Consider the following 23,256-nt stretch of genomic DNA (forward strand, 5'->3'; position numbering starts at 1 on the left):
TGTTAGATCTCCCCCTTCTTGTCTTCTAACCACAAGCTCAGCTCTGTGTCTGCTCTTACATAAACCTTAGGACTGACATGCTAAAACAGCACTGCAATCTGAGGACACAGGTAAATTCTAAACCTACATCTCTCACTGCATTTTTTTTCATATTTTTCCCTTTTCCCAGCATCAAGATTTCTGAGAACATAAACCAGCCAGGACTTTGAACTTGACTTTTCCTTGGGAAAACATCCTCACATACCCAAAAATTAAGAAAACATTATTGTCTAAGTGAAGCCATCTATAACTAGATATAAGCAGTTCATCAATCTTCTGAGAGCAAAATGTTTTTTCCCTCCTGGCAGACAGAGACTGAGCTCTCAGGACAAAAGCACGTGGTTATCCACCAATCTATTTATAAATTGTAAATCTGTTACATGCATATATATATACATAAATATATACATATATTTATTTATTTATTTGTTTATGAGATTATATGGATTTTTTTAAATTGAGCAATGGACAATAGTAATAAAATGCATTTTTGGACTGATGACTTCCTGACCCTGGTTTGAAGCCTTCTATGGCAGACACCTCACATTTTCCTACAAAACAGTATCTAATCTGTTTCACTTCATTGTCTATGGCCAGAGGAGCAATACTTTCATTATGCTTTCATTGGACAAACAGTTGCTGCAGAAGGAGTGTTTCTCTGATCCCTTCCTTGCTAGCTAAGTCACAGAATATTCAAGATGGCAGGGACCCACAAGGATCATCAAGTCCTACTCTTAAGTGATTGGCCCATATAGGGATGAAACCCATGAGCCTGGTGTTATTTCTGTGCTCTAACCAGCTGAGCTAATCTCATGGTGTATCTATTCATACCTGCCTGTTCCTGCCCATTCCCAGGGCCCAAAACCTCTAACACATACTTAGAAATCTGCCTTTTTTTCAAGTACCAAACACAAGTCATTCATAAACAGTTAAAGAAGAAAATATTTCTCAGCCTTTTCTTAGAGAATCAACCACTGTGAATGTTGGTGGTGCCAAGAAAATCTGCCAACCAGTGATGAGTGAAATGATTTATATGTAACATAACTGGTAGCTATAGCCCATGACAACAGGAGAATTTTCTGCTACTCCAGATGCCATCTCAAATGGGAATTTCATTTATTACATTATCTTCTTTATTTTGTAACTTTCCAATTGCAGTAAGAAAACCAAAAGCAGTTACAAGCAATTAATATTTACTTTACTTGATTCTGAAAGTTTGATCACACTTGCCAATTTAATCTGCATATAAACTGATGGCCTGGCAAAACTGGCCTTTGCAAAAAAACATATGGTAGAGTTAATCACTGTGAAATCCTCAAGGCTTTGCAAATCATTGGAAAGGCATCCAAGCAAGCTGCTCAGCAACATTAAATCTTTGCAGCTATATGTTAGGTACCAAAGCCATGTTCCAATATTTTATATCACCTTAAACCAAAAATCATCTGTCATTGATTTTGAAAAAAAAAATTATTTTGTATTATTCTGTATTTTTATTACTGTCAAGTTCTTTTATTTGTTATGCATAGGAAATCAGAGCTTTTAAGTGGAACAGTTTCTCCATACTTATTCACAAATAAGTACTTCGTTTTATATATAAAATGCTTACTATGAAATCAGTGATTACTGAATTTCTCAAGGTATTTCTCTGGTGATTAATTTTTCTCTTGGTAATTATGGTAAAGCCAAAGTTTGTACATAAGGCCTCTCACACTGTATATGAACAGAGACATGTCTATGTAGATACTGGACTGAACTGGTTCTTCTGAATCTCATAAAAACCTAGGACAAACTTTTGCCAGGTCTATACCAATAATAGTGTCATGTGAAACTTCCTTCTAAGATGCATTTGCTTAGGGTAGTAGCAGATTTCTTATCCCAGCTTCTTGTTCTTTATATCACCATCTAAGAGAGGTTGGATGCTTCCAATTTAAGCATTAATCATAAAAGCAGAAGGTATGGGTACTACCAGTCTATTTTTTAAGGTGGGGTGAATTGTATTTTGCAGTTTCTTAAGGATTGAACAACACATGATTGAACAACTCAGTTTTCAGGCCTACAAATTCAGCTTTTTCAGAATCCTTCTCAAGCTTCACTGCATCACCTCACAGAGATGATTTGAAATTCATGCACAGTCTACATTTTCTCACCTTCTCACAAATCAGACAACTAGAGTTTGAAAATGCAGCTACAGAATTAACTCTTCCTAAGGAGTTCTCTGCTGGCAACTGGAACTGGTAATAAATAAGGGGAAAAAAATAGTCTGGGCAGGTTTTGGCCATTTTAGTAAACAGCATCCAAAAACCAAAAATGTATGTTGGCTAGTAACCAGGTAATTTGCTCTCCTAGTGACAGGATTAGAGGCAATGGACACAAATTGAAACTCAGGAGGTTCCTTCTGAACAACAACAAACACTATTTGACTGTGAGGATGACCAAGGAGAGTCACAGGTTGATCAGGGAGGTTTTGGAGATTCCATCCCTGGAGAGAATCAAAAGCTGACTGGACACAGTCTGATTCTAGGTCACCCTGTTTCAGTCAGAGATTGGACCAGAAGCTTTCTAGAGGTCCCTTCCAATCTCAACCATTCTGTGATTGTGGGAACCATTAAAGAATTAAATACAGTTTTGTTTAGCCTGTGGCCATTCTCCCATTTCTCAATTCTGCAGGAAACATTTCAGTCTAGATTTCTCATGAAAGTCCTGAACTCTCCTTGGTTTTATTTTCTAAAGGCAACTGGAAAATTTGTACCTGTCACACCACCAGAATTATATTTTCAAATTTAAATGTATTTCCCTAACTTCAAGCAGAAAGGAATCTACTGCCAAAACCTACAGCCTGGATAACAAAATTTTTGAAGAAAATAATTATTCATATATTCTGAAAAGACACTATTCAGCTCCCTATGTCAGAAAAAGTTCCTAGAACACATTTCTTTGTCCAGTTCAGTGTTATAACTGAAAGTTGCTTCCATTAGTCAGTGAAATTTCATGCAGTTCGATAGACCTTACCATTAAGCATTTTTTCTAGCATTCAGCCTAGATTGCCCTTTGCTTCATTTCTTTCCATCAGTGTTAATTACAAGTGTTTATAGCCACCAACAGTTTTTCTTCCTTCCTGGTGCACACAGTCATTTAATAGCTGTGTAATGATTTGGGCTCATTTGCATAATGCTCAGTAACTCTTTGCTCTATCAGAAATCCCACTGACTTCAACAGGCTGTAATTATTGAACCAAATCTTCCATTATGACATTCACTCCTAATACCAAAAAGCTCAGGAACTGCATTTAAATCATGGGAATTAACTCAGAGTGGCTCACTTTGGGATCAAGTCTGCAGGAGTTTTATCTTGTAGTTGAGTGAAGGTCTCCCGAGCAGGGAAGATGAGGAGAAGAAGGTGGACACCTTGCAGAAGAGAGAGCTGAAGTGCCACATTTATCAACTTTTAAGTAAACAGCATGATGTTTGGAAGTCCCTGATAAATTGCAGCTGCATACAGCGGTTTTCTATCTTGGAGTCCTGAAGTAGATTTAAGTTTTGTGTCTGATGCTGCTACTGATAATCTATTTCCCTGGACTGGAAATAATTACTGCTATCCAACAGCTAGGTTTTTTTACTTTAACACTCACAATAGCTGGGAAAAATATTTTAAGCACTGTAATTAACGTAGTTTAATTGACAGCCCAAATGCTAAAATCTAAACAATTGAAGATTCAACATCAGTTTAATCAGGCCTCAGACCTGCATTGTGCATGTCTGTAATTATATTCTGAATTTAATGGATAGTTATTATAGCAGATGCTACTTAAAACTTATGAAATCTTTACTTTTGAGTTGATATGCCTAATTGAAGTTAAAAACTATTGCACAGAGTGTTATAAAAGACAACAATAACCATTTTATTTGTTGAAATATTGACATTAAGAACAATAAAGGAAATCCATCAAGTACACAAAATGTTTAATCACTTAAAAAGAAAAAAAAGACAACAAAAATTTTTTAAAAAGGCTCTCTTTATACCCTATAGATAGAATTTTGAAAAACTATACTAGAGTTTTCCATGCACAGAGAAAAATGCAGAAATTTAATGACGAATTTAAAAGGCATCACTAAAAAGCAACTCAATAAATTATTTTCTGTCTGTTTCCTGAGAAAAGCCTCACAGGGTAATAACTCTCATCTATCTGGGAGGCAGAGAGCCTGTAGGCTGAAATTACCTACAAGATGATATGAACTACTGTGTTTTTTACTCCAGAAAAATGGCACTTCCATCTAAAAAGACAGTATTGAGAAATTCATAAAATATAAACTTCATCATTAGTAATCTTAATGAGTGCTGAGCTTTTTTTCTGAGCTGTAGCCAAAGTCAAATTGAATTTCCAGACAAACCATTTCTACCAAGTCAGTATTGAATGAAAAACCATGCTGCCAGGACGGCAGAGCAATATGGAGGTAATTAGCCTTCACAAAGAGGGGTCCTAATAATGCTTACTCATTGTTCTAGGAAGTGAACAATTAGATGTGTATGACCTGATATGAGTACACACGACACAGCTTTCCACATGAAAGACTCTCCTCTGATGAAGAAATCCCATCCATCTTGTAGAAGACTTCAAGCAGTGAAAAGGCTGGATAGCTTTGTCCTGTCCTTGACACCAACTATTGTTTCCTTGTTTATAAAGGAAACAATATTTATATTTTATTTGTAAAGGCCAATAGCTCTTGTACAAGAGGAGGGAAAATGCCACTCTTCCCTTTCTCCCTCTACACACCTCTCAGACCCTGTTACCTACTCTTTATTCAAATAAGCTGTAACAACCAGGGTCCTCAGTAGAGGTATTTATCTGCACTACACTGTGCAAGGAAGGCGTATTTTTGTAAGCTACAAAATCATGCTTACAGATACCTTACCAATAACCTGTCAACTTGTACCATCACCATAAGAAAGTGGAAGAAAAGAGTAGACTTTAAGGAAGGAAGCTTAAGAACTCTTTACTTGCCTTTAATAATCAGAGAAGCTGGAGGCCTTAGGACTTGCTAAGAAAATTCTGTTCTAGATGATTTACAGAAATACTGCAAATAAAAAAAAAAATCTCTAAGTTTGCTTCAAAACACAGTCCTGAAATTCAGCTTTCAAACTGGCAGCAGTTGTATTAGATGTCATCTCATCATCTCTTACAAAAAAAAAAAAGGCCAAGTGTTCAATATTTGGGACCAATTGTAATCAAAAGCTTGATCCATGTTTTGAAGTTTGTGATCAATATGGAATCACTTTAGTGTGCCACAGCTTCAGTAGGCATTTGGCAACTTCACAACAGTCTTAAAAAACAAAAAAAATTAGATATGCAACTGTGAGTCCAATGGTCAGAAAAGAGGTGTTTAAAGTAAACAAATAGATGTGGTTTTTGCCTGTAAGCCAGAATTTTGTTATCACATAGTCAGAGACAACCTGGCACAGACATTCCATTTAAAACTTCAAATCATGTATATTTTTATCCTATTATGTTCTTATTTTCATGTCTCATTCTGCTTTCAATAACCAAACTCTTAGTCTTTAATCAAGCTTCTGGAAATCAATGTCTAGCAAAATGATTTTTTGTTTTAAAACAGATGCATGCAAAAATGTTAAATCTTCCTTCTGGCACTTTATTCAACAAATATTAAAGAATATCACAGCTTTCTTCATGCCTTCTCTATTTTTTCTCAGCAAAAGCAAGCTATGCTAGACTGACAAATTATAGATAGTGCCTTTATAAGTGATCTACTGTAGGAAGCATAAAAATACAATTAGGATAAATCATTTGAACACATTCCTTCATCTAAGAATGATAAGCTGCAATATCTCTCCATCTGTCCTGTTGACATCTATATCTTTCACACACTTGTATCTGAAAATTATTTCTTTCAAGATTAATCTGACTACATTACGCATTGTTTAAACACAAACCTTTAAACTTGATTCTGTGCTTCAAAGTATAAAATCAATGTTGTCCTTCAGAATTATTCAGACATTGAGAGGGGGCTTCATCTATGAGCAGATGAATCTTCCCATTAGAATTTCTGAATATTTGTTTTCCATCAAGCTGGCCTCTTAACCACCTCTCAGTTTTCTGTTGATTGCAGCATTATGCCACATTTCGCAAGTAATTTATTTTATTCTGTCAATATTTACCTGTGAGACCGTTCAAGCTTTCCAGTATTTACTCAAGATCTTAACTTTTCTGGGAACAGAGACAGAATGTTTACTATCTCAAAATCTTTGAAATAGGTTACTAATCAAAATAAACATATGCTAAAAAAAATGAAAGAGTAATATTTACCTTTTCTGTCAAAATGAACACAAGACTTCTCTCACTTAAGCTTATTTCAAAGGGTTATGTGCACTTTCAGAGTTCCAAAAAGGGGTAGTGACTTAATAGTAGTAACAGGAGCCAACTGGGAAACCATGTCCTTGTTTCCAATGGAAAATATTTGTCTTATTTGTTTTCTGGAAGAGAGTAAATATTTTAAATGAAAGGCAGATTTCCCAAAGAAAAAAAAAGATAATAGAATGTGGAAGAAATGTAAAATATGTAGGAAACCAGAAAAAGTATGGATTGGCAATGACTGGTATTTAACAGTGAATTATTTGGTGGGATGAAGGACAACACTGAAAAGAAAAACATCTGCCTGAAGAGACTTCTCTATCACAGCTCCTGAAGGGTGGGAATTGGGATGGATCTGAATATTTTCATCTGTATTTTTTGCATAAGACATGCACCATGTTGATGTCAGTGATATTTGCTGATAAACCTATGCTAGGAGCACTGTCAATACAGATGAAAATGAAAATATTCCATAGGAAAAATTAAGGGGACTTGATATTTAATTACATTTTTGTTAATGTTATAAATGCCCACAAGTTTGAGGTAACTGAGAATAACCTGGATATGGCAGGCAATTTCCAACCACAAGTCAGTATTATGATCAACCTGTGAAAAAAGACAGATGTTATTCTGAGTTGCTTCCAAAGACTCAGTCATGAAGTTCAACATGTGATGTGCATTCAAATTATTACATACAATGAGATCATATAAATTCAAATTATTGAATTAATTGAAATTTAAAAATATGAGACCTATTAAAAGCCACAAAACCTCTCATAATTTGTGTGGCCAAATGATGAGAAATAAAAACTTCCAAATGTAGAGTGAGGAGCTAATATATTGAAGATACTATTTCCATACCTGTTCCCAGAAAAATTTTGGAAACACTTTTGAGGCAAAAATTCAAGTTACAGTTCAGGCCATCACTGAGCAGGATTAAGCTGAAAAAGAAAAAAGAATCACAAGCAAATCAAAGCTGGATTTTTCTGGGGGAATTTTTTATTTATTGTCTGCTGGGGGTTGTTGTTTGAAAGCAGAGACTGTAGGAAACATGAAGTGCAAGTTTTCAGTAGGCAGCTAAGAAACCACTTCCTGAGACCTGTTACTATACAGAACATTATATGTTGGAATTTTATTGTTGCCCACAGTATTGCAAAATTACATTCCCTGGAACATATTAATTTATTTGGAGTTATATGAGGAAAGAAAACTAAGGTATTGCGTGTTTTTTGAACAATGGTATATTATAGAAATTTGTTGCCTTTGGGAAACATTCTGTCAGAAATTCTTCTAATATTCAATAACATCAGGTGGGGAACAAAACCTTTGAGGCAGGAATGGGTCTGAGCTCAGAGCTACACTGTGAAAATCACAAAACTGGATTTCACTGTGTAATGGCTTCCCTGAGCCATTGTAATACAAAGTTTCCCAGATGTCATCTATTCCAACACAGGCTCTCTATTCCCACCATTTTAAAATAAGCAAAGGAAACTCATTAAAGCAATATCAATTTGATTTTAAGCATTTGATTCATCTTTTTTAGAAGAATATCATGTGGAAAAATTTGTGCAACAGATTTGAATTTGGCAATTGGCCCAATTCCAACATAAAGAAAGTCTGGACATCTAATGTCATCCCAGAATAGGTAGGATGTATCTTGGATATCAAAGAAGATATGAGACAACACTTCCTCCAGTTGTTACACGCTAATCCAGTTTGTATTCTTGGGCTCCTTTCCTTCACTATTCTCATTTCACCATAACAACTTTAAAATCTGTGACTCTCTGACAAACATTAAGCAATAGTTCAGACAAATCCTCCATTTTCACTTGTTTCTCTGTAGTGCTTGAATCCCCAAGTCTACCTCAGTCTTAAGCATAGTCCTGTGCGATTTCCAACTGTGTACTGGTGCAAAAAAAACCCCAAAAGTGTCAATGAAGTTTTAGTGGCAGACCTTAGCTTTGAAGACGTTTTTCTGAAACTACAAGTAATTCCAAATACACCTGCATACAAATTGTTTATTGATTTCTCTAATACTCCCATGCAATTTTTCAGGCAGTTGGAGTTAATGAACTTATTTCCAAGGAATCCAAACCTATATTCAACATATGAGACCCAACAAATAAGTCTTTTTCTTGCCTTTCACATTTCTTTTTTTTTATGTGTCTAGAAACAGTCTTTCCAAAATATTTTCTTTTGCCATAGTCTGATCAACAGAAACCAAGGTAGTAAGTAAAGTTTATGATTTTTCAATGAGCTGAATCCACTTCAAACTAGTTTTTCAGGTGTATGAGACTAGGAGAGATGTTCAGATCTTACCCTGTAATATCTCACTGTAACAAAGCAGCATTCAAATGTAATTTTGTCAGCTTCTGATCACCCAGATCTGGCCTAATCACAACAAATTAGAGCTCCTACTGGAGCTGGAGTTTGTTTGCTCCAGTAGGCAGTGATTCCATGGGTCATGTTCATGTCTGAAATGATGAAAACATTTGTGAGAAGAATTGTAACCAGCTGAAATAAGCTTTATAGATAATCTAAAAAAAATTATTTCATCCTAGTAATATGACAAGATGTTACACCATTCCACTTGTAAAGAAACTCTGTAATAAATGACCTGTGATTCACTAGAGAACCTGAAGTTCAGATAACTGATTCAAATGTTATTTTGAAGTCTTGTTTGACCTACTGCATTGGATTGGAGAATGGAAACCCTGGCCTGCACCTGCTCCTTTCTTCTGAAGGCAATATTTCCTTTGCCCCTTAGTATATGTGACAATATGAAAGTTACATTAATATTAACTCTGTTGGTGTTAAACCTCAAACTTTAATTTAGGCAAGCCAGCCTGTGACTGATGACTGGTGAACCCACTTCCATACATACTCTGAATGGCGGTTTAATAGCGTTTCATTAGATTGAATACATAAATCAAAGCCCCTAGGATTGGAAAAATTTTATTGAATAACCTACTTCATGCCCAGGTATTCTGTAAGATAGGACTGATTTCAATTAGTATCTGCAATAAAGGAAAAACTGTGAGCAAACCGACAAGGATGCAAAATCAACTATAAGGATATCTTCAAAATATTTCTCCTGATATTTTCCTAGCAAATGTTTTGTATAAACAAACAAAAGAGAAAAAAATGGTTATTTAAGTTTGTGATTTTCTGGGTCTGAAGCCATCTCTACTTCTGGTCATAGTACAGACTGAATGAGAGCCTCCTTGCTTTATTTAGGTGACAGATTATTACAGTAACAAATGTGAAAACTGACCAAAAATGTCTGGAGATGGCAGAGGCTGATGGAGCGGAGCACATGCGCTTGTTTCCCTGTTTGTTACAAAGTACATTAAAAGTCAATGGAGGAGAGAAAAGGTGGAGAGCATCATCCAACGTGTTGAAACACATCACATCTCCTACAAAAAGGTTGTCTGTCTCAACATCCTTCAGCATTTCCATTTCTCACGACTATATATGTCCTTACCTGTTTCCTTATCTGTATGCAGTCAAAAAATTGACTGGTTTCTTTTATGCTGAGTCTCTTTTAAACCAGTTCTTCTGCTCACATTCCTAGGAAAAGCTCTCAAAACCTCACTTTACAAAGATTAGACAGTCTTTTGTGTATTCCAGATTTTTTGTCTGTTTCTCCATCATCTACACTCCCTCCTTTAAATGTGTGTGATTAGCCTTCAACAGTACCATTACCCTTACTTCTCTTGCAAGTAATCCTTCTCACTGGACATGGTCCTACTCTGAGGCTCAGACCCATGACTGATTGCCTGAAAAGCTGTCTTACACAACATGAAAATTAAAAGCTCACATTTTCTCCTGCACTGTGTACCTCCTCCAATGTGGGGGGAAAAAAACAGAGTGGCAAAATCAATAATGAATAGTTTTGCAATTTGTTCAGATGCAGAGAATTTCTCTCCCAGGACCAGGAACAGAACTCAAAAACCATTTTTTAATCAACATAATAAAGCTTGGCCTCATTATTCTGCCTCTATGAATTCAGTGCTTTTGGTATACTGGCATTGTTGCTGTTGGCACCTGCAGCTTAAGAGGCTGAATTATAAGACCAGCTATTTAAAAACATGAGAGGACACAGGATCTGTACTTTTTTTCCTCAATAAATTCCTATATTTTCCATTTTTCAAATGTTTTTATGCTAATTATTCCTTGGCCAAAGCATTGAAACAACTTATTTTCTCCACTCCACAGTGGTTCCCCAAACAGAAAGCTAGTCCTGCTTGTTTTCATCATTTGGCCCTCTCTGGTTTATGGAATTTCAGTCTGTAAGGAAACTGCAGTCACATAAAAGTCAAAGTTATTACTCTCTATCAAAAAAAAAAAAAAATTCAAAGGCAATTATGCTATTTTTGCTGTTAATGATCTTAAGTCAAGGTTTTCATCAATGCTATTATACTGTAGATACAAAATTCTTCCTATGGGCTCTCCAGTGGCTTTTTTGGAAGATAAATTTGTAAAGACTCCGGGGATAAACTTTGCCTCAAAATTACAGTCAAAACTAAATAAAAGTAATTAGCAACCTTTTACTGTCTGTTAGGTCTTCACATATTCTGACTTGAGCCACAAGAGATGGCCAAGTCTATTTGTCATTATCATTTTGTCTGAGTGTGTCTGTGGTTCTCCCAGTCTCCAGATTAATGCATTGTGTTTGTCAAGTATTAGCTGTCCTCGTTGGATTTCAATGCCCTCGTCTTAGAATTCAGTTAATTAGCTCAGGGTGCAGGGGATAGGGAAACAAAAAAAGAAAAAACTAACAAATGGGGGAAAAAAAATGAAATAAAAAAACCCAACCAAAAAAACCTTGTGAGAACCTTAAGTGTTGGAATTGTAAAAAGATGAGAGGCCCGGCGACTCCAGCGGGGAGAGTTACTTGCAGACCAGCCAATATGGTTGATAAGAGCAAAACTCCGTTTATCAGCAATCCAGAGGCACTTATATAGTGTACCAGCTTGTTAACTCTTAAGTGGCTTAAAACTTATTAAAGCAAATTTCTATTTCTACATAATTGGACTTACATTGGCAAGCTTCTACAGTTATGTTATGATTAAAAGAATTCAAAGTTTATCTTCCTTCTCTCTCGGTCTTATCTACACAGCTGTACCTTCTCAAAACTCCCTTCTTGTTCCCAGCTTGGTTCTCACAGAGATTTTTCTCATGGAGAGTTTTTCTCACACACAGGCCTTCTGCTTGCAGGCTCTTGCTACAGTTCTTTTATTGATCCCATAATTCTATGAATGATCCATGTCCCTGATCCTTTAATAATTCCCAACACTTAAGAACCCTGTATTTTATAGCATCCTTTATATATAGAGAGAATATACTATATATATATAGTTCATACATATTTTCCATTTTCAGTTATGTTCCTGATTCTGTCTTCACACCGTAATTTTCCTGTAAACAAAGTATTGCCAGTAGAGTGAATATTCTCAATTGTTACTAAAAGAGTGAGTTGTATGCTTGAATAGTGTTTTGGGAGTAAGAATCAATATTTAAGGTCAAAAAGTTGTCTGGTTTTTAAATTCTGGTTTTGGTTTTATGCTGCCATACATGTAAGAGGATTTTCACTATGATTAAATTATCCCAGAGAAAAACAGGATGTGAACTGGACCACATGAATTTCAGAGCAGACAGACACAACCATGTGATACCCTACACAACTGTGACCCAGTTATTAGGTGGAGGAATGAACTTTGTGCTTGTGGAGCCCCAGAATTTTCCAGATACTACATTTATGAAAAAGTTGGACCTTTTATTATGATCTTTTGAAAAGGGTAAGAGGACAATTTACCACCATTTACTCCTCTACTATGGAAACTATGAAAACTGGGACACACAAAAAGTTAAATATTCCTAAACATAGCATATAATTACAAAGGCACCTGAATGGAGCATGCCATTTTCTATGAAGCTTCTCAATAATTCATTATATTCTTCAAAACTTGTTGCAGAACTGTGAGGTTTCAATGCAGAAGTTGATTACCTCATTAAAGAAAAATGAGGATTTCACTAGAACTCCCCATTCAAAACCTTATATAAGGTTATATATAAGGGATAACTTTAAAAGTAAATCAAACTTCCAATTTATATCAAGTTGATCAGGGCCATGTCCAAGCAAGTTTAAGCATCCCCAGTGGATGAAGGTTGTACAATCTCTCTGGTCACCTGCTCCAGTGATTGTCCTATCTCATTGCCAAAATATTTTTTCTTGAACGCATCAGGAATTTCCTTTCCTGCAAATGATGATTAAGAGACTGAAATTCCTGCATGTCCTAGTTTCAAAAATCCTTCAGGGCTCTCTGCTCTACTGCTGCTAAACCTGTGATAACAGTTGAGAAAGGTTTTAATAAAAATAGAGAGAAAAGAGGCAGAGAACTGGTTTGAGGGCACAGATGATAATTGCATGTTTCCTCATTTGCTCCCTGGTGGGACCATACACACACAATTGGGTAGCTACCAACAAGAGAGATGTGAGTAGAAATTGGCGTTTCAAATGTTGACTGTTTAACTCCAGAGAGTTTATGTTATCTATTTACCACGGGTTTTTTTGAAGTCCAGCAGACTGTGGAACCCAGAAGAAGACAAAGGTTCTGAGATGCCCCTCTAACCCCCCTAAGTTTTTAGCCTGGTGAAGTAATTCTTTGACGTGTAGTGAAAGAGCTTGTTGCTGTGACACTGATTGCACAGATTAGTGTACAACCACTGATGCAGCAGCATAGATCAGTGAGACTTAGACCTTGGCTCCTGATGTCCAGCCACAGTAATCGAGTCCCAAGAAATTCAGGATATATGCCTAGCAAACATGCAAGCTAACACACATTCAAAGTTTCAGATTTTAAGTGAGTAGAAAATAAAGACATATTGTATCTACAGCCTAGATCAAAAGATCACCGGTTTTACACAGTCTCAAAGTATTTAGTGAGTTACATGTGCCTATATTAGATACACAGATAGACACAATACTGTAAGGAAATTAAAATTACATTAGTGTGCGTTGTACAGATTTATTGTACTTTAATTTTAACTAAATTTGAAAAGAAATTAAATAGAAATAATGAGAAACTTATTCCAACATTTGTCCCATTAGATACCTCGTAATTCTTATTCTGTGATTTTAATATTGACATATAATGAACAAAAGTTACTTCCCAATGTGGTTATCTAATACCACTACACCCTCAACAACGCCCCTAAAGTAATTGAGGCTCGTGAAAATTATGTATCTAGTTCTATTTCTTGTGTCAGAATAAGAAACACTCCAGAACTTTCAAAATACTGAGTAAAGCATGCTACATTATTCACAAATATTTCTTTCAAGCCACCAGCTCAATTTATGCCAATTTATATCATACAGCCATTTCAAAACTGTGCAAGTCTCCCCCCAATGACACTCCAGTCCCAGAAGGGAGAAAGGCTTGAAGAGCAAACATTTAAAGCCGAGCTGAGTTTATGCTTCACAGGAGCACAGGGCTTAGAAAACAGTATGAAACTCTGGCAACAGATCTGTTTGCCTATGAAAACATGACTGAATCTTTTGAATTACTGAAGAATAACAACATGGTAAATCACTGCCTGTAGGCAGTACTTTATTGACCTGTGGAGCAGGAGATGGTGTGACTGTGCTGTTCAGCCTTAGAGTGGGCTGTGACAGATGGGGGCTGTGGAGAAATTAAACCAAATGATGGTTTGGTGCCTGAGCTCTGAGTGCTGAGATGAGCACATCAGAGTAACTTTCACATTAGCTGAGGAGAGTGCAATAGATCTCAGCATTGCACCCAGTGATGCTTTTCACCTTTTAAATTTTATCCCATGAACTACTTCGGCTTCTAATGAGAATTTCTTTTTTCCTCAAACAACATAGTACAATCTGTTCCTGCAAGTCATATTGAAAAATCTGTTCATAGGAATTGTTCCACAGCAAAAGCAGAATGTTCATGAAAGCCCCAGCCACAGTGAGGTGTTCTGTTTCACAGGAAGTCCCATTAAATTTCATTTTTGATACAAAGAAAAAGTGTAAATATAAAGATTTATAGCTGGGCAATAAAGAGAATAGAAAGACACATAAATGTAGCAATAGACAAATATGTATCTGACTAAATTATGGTGTTATATTCTTGCCACACTAAAAATATTGCAAGTATTTTATGCTGAAAACTCAGGTGATCCTTTGAGAAAAGTAATGCTAACATTCAGAGGAACTCCTGCTTTGGTGATGGATACTCACTGAGAATTCAGAACATCCAGGAAGATGTCAATGAACTATTCCAGCTTAAAAACAGCAGCACTGGTTTATTGACTGGTTCTGTGTAAGAGGCCTCCCAACAACCAGGTTGGCTGCAAGTCCTACCAAAACAGCCAGACTTACTGACTCCGACTGGAGTTTCCAGGATTTAATATAATTGCTTGTAGAAAATCCAGACTGCCAGTCTTTTCCAGACCCATACGAGTACCTGGGTACTACTTTCACCTAGCTACAGATATGATGCTCCTCAGAAAAAAACACTCAGGCAACTAATCTGTTGAAGTTGAAGGAAGAATTCTGCATCTTCCTGCTAGAAAACACCTGCTACTGGTCACCTCACAGGACTCAGAGTAATCCCTCAGTGTCAAGTTTAGCTTCATAATTAAAGAAAGAAACCTATTTCCGTGATTCTAAAGCTCTGGTATTTAGTATGATAAACTAATATTCTTTTCTGGCAAGTGTTCTTCATTTTTAATCATATAACAAAACAGTAGTTTGTTTCAACAATAGGAAGGCTAGATATGACAAGCTGTTGTTCTAAAAATGAGTCACTGTCCTATTATTCTGGTTCTGAGGCCTGAGGACAAAAATATGCCATTCATTCTCTATAGATATCCCAATACTCTTCCCAGAAGTATCAAACCAGATAAGACTTCTTTTCTTTGTCAAAATACTTTGGGAAGATGTCTTCTAGTGACTTTTTTATGACCTACTTTTTTTTTCCCTCTGAGGCCATGAAGAGGAAGAATGAGCACACTGTTTAAAGTGTTGGCCAAGCAGTCTAGAGTAGGCTCCAGCATCACTTGAATGCCTACACATTGCACCAGTGTGCAGGTAAAGGTGTGGAAGAAAAATTTCCTCCAACAACCCCACTCTAGGTGCTGCTGTTGGACTCTGGACATTTTGCATATCTGGAAAAGAGCAAACCAAACTGAAATGATGACACCTTGAATGATGGGTTCTTGGTTTCAGTTCTATAACAGTATAATAGCCTGAAAGGAAAAAGCCTTCATTTTTAACCATAGAGTGGTTTGTGTATTTGACTTTCAAACTCTTTTTTATTTACCAGGTTTCCATTTTAACTATTTTCTATCCACAGTTGATTGCTGAGCAATTGTTCTCTGGGGCATACGGATAAGAAGGGTTTGGTTTCCCATACAGCTCCATAGTGGTGTTGATAACTTGCAGCCTGTGGAACAGCTATGGGCACTACAAAGAACATTCAAACAAAGCTTTGCTTTCCTTGCTTTTCAACTTGCTCTGAGTAAAATCCAGCTATAAGTAATGCCAGAAAACACAACTGTGGCAAATGCTATTTTGGAAAATAATTTGTAATGCTACTAGAGAATATCACTGTGAGAGAAAAACATTGAAAGTCTGAAGAACTGTCATCACCCAGCTGCCTATTCGGGCATCTCCAGCATCACAACTTCTCCATGAAATGCTATTTGAGAGCTATTGTAAAGAAATTGAGAATATCTGCAAAATACTTCACTGTAGAGCATATGAAAAGTTTCAGAGGACCATTCATTTGCTGCACAGATAGAATGAGCAAGGAAGCAAATTACTTTTAATCAAAACCACACTAAAATATCCTATAACAAAAGACTAGGGAAAAAAAGGTAATCTAAGTGCAGACAGAGAGATCCTACACTAAAAGACTGATGTCTGTATTTTACCAATCTTTACCTTTTTATCTTCGTTTTGGAGATAGAAAATCATTCATTTGATTTGAAAAGTGATTTAAAAGGGCTCTAGTTATCAAGGTACAGCTTGCTAGAAACATATGTAGCTGGGTGGTGATAAATTTGTCAGGTTCAAATAGCCCTGTTTATCTAGACACAGACATTGAATTCAGAGTTGCAAGCCAGACAGTGCAGATTTAACAACCTTTGCTTGGCAGCAATCTACTCTTTGTACTCAGGAGGCTGATTAAATTGGAGTGGTCAGCCTGCAAGACTAATAAGACTCAAAAACACAGTCCTGTGTCTAGGCTTCATCAAGGGCAACAGTATTTGTTCCTCACTTTTGCATTTTTATTTTACAGAAAAGCTTGTTTAAATTCTGGATTAATAAATTAATAAATAAAAGGACATTTCAATTGCTATTGAAAACTGCTCTATTTCACTGCAACATCATCTGTAATTATGGAAGAATAAAATAGCAAAAAGTATAGCCATATCTTTATTTTCTCAACATCCACTGATGTAAAAGTGACAATTTCTCATTAACTAGTATCAATACTGATCTCTATTTTTGTAAGAATAATAATAAAATTACCTATTCTAAATTCCCCTTTTTAGAATACTTCAAAATTGCAGCATGAAATACTTTCTTCTACTCAAATTCTAAGCTATTTTTGGTTGTATAATAATGAGTGAGAAAATGTAAAAGGCAGAAGTTTCGCTTCCCTTGAAAATACATAAACTTCACAACCACCACCATCCTTTTTAGATATTCATGCTATGAACCCATAGTTGAACATTAATCTATGATTAATGAAAAAAATATTAATAGGGTTATATAATTCTGAAGAACACCTCGTTTCTGTTGCTTTGCTGAAGAGATGTTTATTTGCATAACTGGATATTTAGGAACAAGGAGTGTAAGTGCAGCTGGTCTGGGTCTGCTCGGAGGCCCATTCAGCCTGGTAACGTGTCTTCAGCATGGCCATAGTTACAGTAAAGAAATGACATCCTGTGGTTCTCACACAACAAAAACCAAAGGTTTAAAATAATCTTTGCATGAATATAATTCCAATAGGACCACAAAATTAATGTGGACTTGAAAGGATGATTCAGCACTGTCATCTTCAGAATTTGCAACCACTCTGCAGCTAAAAGGAGGAAACTGCAGATATTAATGTGAGTATTCCTTAATCCCGTGCAGATTGTGAAATTCAGTCTTGACAGATTTCTTAATTTTTAGCTTTTAATTTCTTAATTTAAAACAAGCCAAAAAAAGAACAAATAAAGATATCGGTAACTTACCTCTCCCTATAAAATACTTCGCAATTTCTTGTTTGCATTTAGAATGAAAATATGTTATCAATAACATGATTCCATTGAAGATGTTGGTTTGCCAGAAATGAGTTTAGCTAATACTTTTAACAAGTCATTTATGGTATTAATTAAGTAATTTAAGTATTTTAAAAACCTGGTTTTAATATATTGCAGTTTATCTTTGTCTCATGAAAAAGTTAGCTATTAGGCAAAACAATTATTTTACTTTCTTTGAAGGGAAAACTGAGAACAAAAGATGGTAAATTGCTGATCATCACGGATACATGCTCCCTTGACAATACTTTTATGGTACTCCCTTTGAGGAAAAAGTGTAAATTTTCTGATAAGATGCTTTTCTTTGGTGGAAAAGAAGGCAAAATTTTAACATCTCCCTAAGCCTCAAGAAACCAAGAATAAATTATTTTTCACAACATGGTGAGTGGAAAAACTCTGAGATGTATGGGGCGGGTGGGTAGGATTTCAAGATTTTTCAATCATTTGACTTTTTTTTTAGATTAAAAATTCCAGTGGTATGCAATTACCATACTAACAGAGCTAAGTATTGCTGCTTTTGGGTAAGGTCAATCTAGATGTTCTAGAAACAGAAACACTCCCTATGAAGAGTTCTAGATTTTCCTAGACTATAATATTTTATATTTTAAAAGGTGATTTTATGTTAAAATAATTGGACATGAGAGAAGGCAAATTTTCCAGCAGGAAAAGAAAATTCCAAAGACAAAAAAGTAAGCACAGCCATGTCCCATCCAACAGCAAGTAGTTATGGACTACTTTGCTTCTTGCTAAAGAATAATGTTGGTTTTAGCACATGACAGTTTCCTTTGCAATCTTTTCAGGACAAGAGGATTATTTATTTCTAGTGTAAATCATCCAACTGAAAAAGTAGAACCTGTTAGTGATGAGCAAACAGCACTGTGTTTGGGCATGATTAATGCCATGAATCCCTCCTTATTTTATTCATAAAAGGGAAAAAAAATAGATGTATTAAAGACAAGAGAAGGTACAACACACTCTAAAGTGAATTTTTAAATGTAGGTCTCGTGCTGCCTTGAGCCAAGGATGAGTTCTGCAATGTGTTTTTACACACACTGACTTAGCTAATTCCAGGACTTTTGCTGTTTCCAATCCTGGAAATACGAATCCCAGCATGCATGGCATGGGTAACTGTGACATTCAAATGGATTTACACAGGCCACCTTATCTGCTTTACCAGCTGTGTACGGTCTTTTACATCACAGTGCATTCCAAGGCAAGCAAACTTCACTTCCATCATAATTGGTGTAGAAAAGAAAGTGTACATGGGGAGCATCTGTGCAAGGTGAATAAGACATGAATGGGGCCAAGTCTGAAATAGTCCCAGAATGTGGCTCTCTGATATTCTGTATCTAAGGCTAATCCTCCTCAAGACTCACTGAAACCCTTAAAGTTTCCATTATTGTTTATTTCACTCTGTGGAAGACTAACATGAAGGAGCATTATCAAAAGTATTAATTAATAAATCAGAGTGGAAGACAATAAAAACCACAGAGAAAATCAAATTGCAGAATATTAAAAAGAGCTTGGCAATGTGGTAAACAAATGTCACTATCAATCACTTTACATGAGGGACATTGCATCTGACTGTTCTCACCCTGGATTAATGGTGTACTAGGAGGCAACTGTGGAAGCACTCCATCAGTCCACATGCAAGGTGATAAGGATGGACAATGACAGAGTGCACACAGTCACTGCACTGGGGGACAATGGATTAAAAAAAAGCTGGTTGAAGAATGGATCCCACTGATTTCCTTTTGCCTCAATCCAAGTAGGGTACACTGAGATTCAGTGGGCATGTGAAGCTCAGTGAAGTTCACTGGAGATTTTTACAGGTGTATAGAATGTCTGTCCCCATAATAAAGTTCTTGAGTTTTGTTTGTTAAGGCTTTGTGTTGTTTTGAATGGTGCAAAAAAGAATGTTTTGAAAGATTATTTATTTCTTTGTGGTTTCAAAATATGAAACAAATTCCTAAACAAGGTATTTTTAAAATAGTTTCTCCTTTGAAGATGTCAAGGTTTTTTGGTTTGATTTGGTTAAGAAATGAAAATCAATACCTTCAGAACTAGTAAGAAATGTCTAATTAGTTAACAGAAAGGCTAGCTTCAGAAGAGATGTAGCTTTGCTAGTGAAGCTAAGGGGGTCTAATGTCTTCCTTCACAGTTTTACTGACAGGAGCCAGCATGGTACAATGCATGCTACTTTCCTGATGTAGAAATGTTTGCAGAACTGCACAGTTCTTCCCATATTTCCTGAAATCTCATGGATTTTCTAGTCCAAATTAGATGTGCTCACCACCTAGTGCAGTTAGGGTTGTCATTACTATTATTAACCTTAGGAACGGGTATTGTTCAAGAGAAACAAGAACTGCATCCTGGGGCTTTTCAGCACTGCAGTCCATTGCCCTGTCCCCAGGCATGAAATGGTACTGATGGAAGTGGGGCTTCACAGCAAGTAGCTAATTCCTACTTGGCTCAGGACTTTTTTCCCCCTAAGTACTAAAATCTATGACTTGCAGAATGCAGAAATTGGCATGCAAGCAAAACTGATTTGGGATAAGCAGTGTGTAATCATTTCATCTGCAGAAGGAAAGTTAACTGTTATCTGGAATTAGTGCAATATCTGAAACTGACAGTCAATGTGCAGATCCACAGTTTAGTATTTCTACCTCTAGAACACACTAAGCCAGAGAAATCACACCTTAACAGTTCTGTCTCAAAAGATATCTTACTGTATTATAAACAAAGATCAATATATATTTGTGGATTTATTTCTTAGGCACTGTCTTGCTGCATTTCACAGCATTATTTAACCAAAAGCATAAAACTAGAGACTGTCTAGCTTTAACCACCATTCAATAATCATACAAGTATTAAAGGCTACATCCTTACTCCCCTTCCCTGAGGATTGTATAAGTCTGTTCTGGTATTTGTTCCCAAAGATTGGCAAGCACAAGGATGGGTTCTTGGGAAAAGTAAGAATGGATTTAGGGTAAGCTTTTTAAACAGCTTTGAACAACTGCAGTCTATAAGGACTGAGACTCAAAAGGCACAATATTATGCCTTCACATATCTTCACATTTTATGTAAAGATGTACTGGCCGGTGCTTGTCAATATTTTTTCAGCTGTTTATGGATTTATTTTTATCAGATAAAAATAATAATAATAATAATTTATTATCAAGAAGTCCTCTGGAAGAGTCTATGTTGGCCTTAAAGTCACTACCAGCCTATGTTGGAAACGCTGGTTTGGTTGATAGATTAAACAAATCATGAATTTTCCTAGTTGCTGAAGTGCAGGGTAAATACTTTTACCTGATCATCTGTGCCTCATTGAAGTCACAGACATTAGTAATTTTTTTCATTAAGCTAAATTTAAGCATGATTTTTTTTCTCCCTACCTTCACACACTCCAAAGGAGCTAAAATTTAAGATGCCACGGACACACTCAAGCAACAAAAATGATTATTCACTGGTATTCTCATTCTGCAGCTGGCAAATGTGAACATATGAAATGTGTAGTTGCTGATAATGGTACTAATGGAACAGATGTCTCTTCATATTGAATCTGGCAAAAAGTAAAAAAAATGCTGGATTTTTTCATCTGCTTCTGTGTGATACATTTGATGCCCCAGTGGACATGTTAAGTAGCAACACTTTTTGAAGATTCCTTGAGAATTGGCATCCTGACCACGGGAAAAATACATGATCTTGGAATGAAGAAAACTCTTGGCATTTACCACCTTAGCTTAATTTTCCCCTTCTAAGACGTAATTTATTCTAAGAATAAATCCCCAGCTTCAGCTAAACTGAACATATTCCCCATTTTCCCTCTGTGCCTTCACCCAAGTCTCCTGCCATCTTCCTTCACTTCCTCAAGTTCACAGGATACCATTTGATGAGCAGCTCTGTGGGACAGGCCCCTGGTTATCAGCACCTGTGCAAAGCCACGAGTCTTGCCTGCCCCAGTGAATTGGGTAGACCACACCCTGCAGTGCCAGAGCACTGATGCTGCGCTGGGCACCAGCCAAGCCAACGTAGCAGCCCTTGTGGGCAGTGTACTCCATGTCTCCAAAGCTACATGGCAACAAAGGGCTTCTTTATGAATTTTCATATCAAATTCCATCAGAACTGAGAGCTGAGCATTCCTGTGGAACTCTGGCTCACTGGAAACATGGCTAAAAAGTGGCAGAAATAAGGTAATGATTTTTTAAATATATGTAAATATATCCTTTCCCCTCTGGTGAGACAAATCTGAGAGGTCTGTAAGGTTCTTTTATGCTCCTGGTGAAGTTCCAAAGACTGTAAGTATGTCTTACTGGTTAGAATTAGCAGCCAGAGAAAATTAAGAGTTTCTTATGGCAATGTTGTGGGCATCGAGTAGGGAATATCCTCTTTAGGATTACTTGGAGGGGGCTGAAGCAAAGTTTTAGAAATCATGAAAAACTTGAGACTTGGTAACACGGAACACGTGAAAATACATGAAAAAAAGAAAGTGCTAAAATGAGAACCAGAAAGGAAGATAAGCAGATTTCAAGGACTGTCAGAGTGAAGGTAGCTTTTCCAAGGAGCCTCAGACTCACAGAGAAACCTGACTTACTGTTCTCACTGACTTTTGATCTAAGTTTCATGCAGCAGGTTAAGAAGGTGAGACCAAGAACAGCCATGGACATGTTGGAGAGAAAGATCTGGAGCAAATACTCCCGCCTGCTCAGTCATGTTCCTCCCTGACCTATATCCCCACTTCCCACTCTGAGACACTCTGGCACCTCTTCTGCCTTCAACTTGCTTCATTTGCAACCAAAAAAAAAGGTGCGAACAGATTCTTTTGGCATGAGAAAGCTTTCAGACCACCTCCTCCACAATCCCAACTGTGATCAGCCTGGGTCTTCAGAGTTCAAGCTGCTCCCATTACCTACTCCCTATACAATTTTCAAGCTGTTTTTAAGCTGTTCACATAAGCACTCTCAAGTAACCTCAAAAAAACTTCTGCTATTGCAGTTGACTAAACAAGGCACCATTGATGTGCTCTAGAGTATTATAGTTATCATACTGTTCACTATAGAAAAAGGAAAGAAAAGTTCATGTTACCTACTTTACAATGCTAAAATATGATGTGGACATATTCCAGGCATATAAGAATCCCACTTCCTGTGACTGAAATAAATGACAGATCAGAATTTGCAAGGAACAAGTTCGGCTGGCAAAGAGACAGAACTGTCAGATTTCTCACTTGGGTTCATTGCTGACAGACATGGACTCCAGGCCTATGGCTCCACACACATGGACACATGTAAGCTAAACAGCACCCAGAAAAACAGTAATCTCACCAAAATTAATTATTCCTTTTAGAAAGGGAAATAGTTCCACCAACAACATTATTTTTTCAATCTGAAGTTTCCCTGATGTGATGCATCATTATGAACTTTCCCTGATGTTTTGTCCACTTGGGCCAGCCACTTTTCCAAAGCAATTCCCTGGCACTGCTCAGAAGAGGCCAAGGACCATTCTTAGTGGGCAGCACTCCTCAA

General features: G+C 36.6%; 1 long non-coding RNA gene across 3 annotated transcripts in view; it reads right to left on the reverse strand.

Moving 5' to 3' along the window:
- Window positions 1-5,037: 5,037 nt before the first annotated feature.
- The window catches only part of LOC108444986, a 28,349-nt gene continuing 10,130 nt past the window's right edge, over window positions 5,038-23,256 (reverse strand). Inside the window, exons 2-6 of one of the 3 annotated variants that reach the window (XR_001859712.1) lie at window positions 8,723-8,877; window positions 7,265-7,344; window positions 6,962-7,009; window positions 6,359-6,525; window positions 5,038-5,111 (exon numbers count right to left, since the gene is read on the reverse strand). This is a non-coding gene — a long non-coding RNA (uncharacterized LOC108444986). The remainder of the gene's footprint in view (window positions 5,112-6,358; window positions 6,526-6,961; window positions 7,010-7,264; window positions 7,345-8,722; window positions 8,878-23,256) is intronic. The other 2 variants (XR_001859711.1, XR_001859713.1) reach the window with 2 other exon arrangements.

Source organism: Corvus brachyrhynchos, unplaced genomic scaffold (assembly GCF_000691975.1).
Source record: "Corvus brachyrhynchos isolate BGI_N302 unplaced genomic scaffold, ASM69197v1 scaffold60, whole genome shotgun sequence".
Classification (NCBI taxonomy): domain Eukaryota; kingdom Metazoa; phylum Chordata; class Aves; order Passeriformes; family Corvidae; genus Corvus; species Corvus brachyrhynchos.